Below are 2,500 nucleotides of genomic sequence, written 5' to 3'. Positions count from 1 at the left end.
AATATCGATGATTAATACAGAGACATGCTTTCAGTTAGTGGACTGACTGTTATAAATCTAATCGTTATTTTAGTTAAGTGAAATGGCACAGAAGCAGCAGCTACGCCTTGTTATTGCGAGGATGATTGTACTATTGACTGCAAATAATATTGTTATGGGACTGTACAGTGAACTGGTGAAAACACGATCCACGTGATCCTAAATGAGGACAAGGCTCAAATAAAGTGTTTCATTTCGATTAGTACACATTTTTACCGAGGCACACGCCACCGCATGGTGTTATTTTGCTGCACAGCTACAATAATTATGTGACATAATTTATGTCTCTCTCGGTAGAGAGCTCATTAAGCCTGTTATGTCATTCAGTCCCCAGCTAACGGTACTGCGTTCACGTTTATTATGTCTGGGTCCTGAAGAGCCGCGACGTATAGCAAGCGTGTGACAGCGGCATTTACATGTTCTTGATGTGATTTTAATGACTATTTAGCATGGGCTACTTACGCCCACACAAGTAATAGGCCACTGAGAATAGAAGGGAATCTGAAGAGTGGTGGAGTTCTTGTGTGTTTATCTGTATAAAAGAAACACACAGTCCATAGTTTTCCCCATGAATCGTCACTGAAAGCCTGCCACGAGTTGGCGGATGGAACCTTCATGCCTTACATTTTTTTTCAAGATTTCCCGTTTTGTAATTTCACGCTTCTCTTTGTCAGCCTGTATACTGTATACTTACTTTATCCTATACCAAAACAATTCCAGGAAGCCTTAAAGTCTGCCTGTAGTCCACTGGCCGAACGCATAGTTTGCGTCTTGTCAGTGACAAAAGCTTCCCATATAGCACAGTTAGTAGAGCCAGGTGCCTGCCACCAATGCTTTGGTGTTCATCCTCAGGGGGAACTCTTATAACTTATCATCAAGGTGCATTTTATGTACTGCATCGGTTCCCAAACATATCATGGCAGGCCCTCCTTTTCATAATGTCCCCCCCCCACCCCTTCTTATTCTGTTTTTCAACTCCAACCTGTGCCCTGTAAATCATTTTAGCAAATGGAGATGAATTAAATAAAGTAAATAAATGCATAAAGGTTTTAGCATAAGATTGATAGATGGATAGATAGATGGATACTTTATGGATAATCCCGAGGGAAATGTAGGTCATCCATAGTAGCTTATACACTTAAATGCACTTGTGCAACTCACAGACATGCATACATAAATCACGTACACATAAACACCTTGATAGCCAGGTATGCCTACTGTTGTGATGATGGGCTGGTGTTGTCCTCACAGATACAGTGCCCTCCGCAATTATTGGCACCCTTAGTGAATGTGACCAAAACAGGCTATGAAAAAAAAATAGTTTACTGTTTATCCTCTTGGCCTTTCACTCAAAATATTCACAAAAATCTTACCTTTTCGGGGGGGAAATACCAAGAAGATAAACAGCAAAGATATATTTTTTTCATAGCCTGTTTTGGTCACATTCACTAAGGGTGCCAATAATTGCGGAGGGCACTGTACACTGTGGGAACTGCTGTAGTGCCGTAGATGATGAGTCTGATGTGAAGAGGGTCTGTAAACACCATCTGGTGGCGTTGGTCCTCCTCTGCTCCGCATGTGGGGAGATACACAGTGTGACTGAACCCACTGACACAGGCTTTGCTTCAATTGGAAGCTTAGGTGGCCTGAGTGTGTGTGTGGGTGTGTGTGTGCTGTTTTTTTTCTTTCTTTTATTTATTGATTGAGTTGGTTGTTTATTTAAAATATATTTTTGGTGATTCGGTTCAATAAGCAGCCCCACAGTTATTCTTGAATTCGAAGCTTAAAGGTGCATTAAGGATTAATAGCTATTCGCTAAAGGTATGCTAGCAGCTAAAACTAACAAAATCTCTTGAAATGTGCTGACTTTGACATTATGACAAACTAATTACTCAACGACTGTCCTTACACAGTCATCAATCATGTGCAACACAAGACTAAGCAAGACGGCAAATAAGCTACTTACTAGATCGGCAGAAGGTAATCAAAGTCAGGTCGGCGGGCATCGGCAGGCAAAACTACAGAAGGCAGTTATATGCCTATCGACCCTGCTATGCCATTGGCACGGACGCAATTCTCCATATTAAAAGTCATTGTAGCGCCCCAATTTTTTTTAAGCTGATATTTTAAGGTGAAACTGCTTATCCTAACCCTAATCCTGAAGCATAATTGTTGCATATTGTGCCTTTAAGTGGCCTTAGTGTGTGTGCGCTGCTGCTTTCTTTCTTTCTTTCTTTATTTTAAATATTTGTTCTCTTTTATAGTGGTTGTTCAGTTCAATACCCAGCCCCGCAGGTATCCACGTGTACCTGTTTAATAATAGCTATGAGTTATTGAAGTGTGTGGGAGGCTTTCTATTGGCATTCTTTTCAAAGCTGGACTTACAGCTCTGAGATGCACAGTGATGTCGCAGCCCTAACGCTATTATATCTCTTAAATAACGTCCTCATTGGGAGATGGA

The 2,500-nt window shown here is 41.0% G+C and overlaps 1 protein-coding gene across 1 annotated transcript in view; it reads left to right on the top strand.

Annotated features, from left to right (window-relative positions):
• smad3b (SMAD family member 3b) overlaps positions 1 to 2,500 on the top strand; it is a 38,457-nt gene that overhangs the window by 1,349 nt on the left and 34,608 nt on the right. The window lies entirely within an intron of this gene.

The sequence above is a fragment of the Sprattus sprattus genome (assembly GCF_963457725.1).
Source record: "Sprattus sprattus genome assembly, chromosome: 11".
In the NCBI taxonomy this organism is placed as follows: domain Eukaryota; kingdom Metazoa; phylum Chordata; class Actinopteri; order Clupeiformes; family Clupeidae; genus Sprattus; species Sprattus sprattus.
This window is presented reverse-complemented; position numbering and strand designations above follow the sequence as displayed.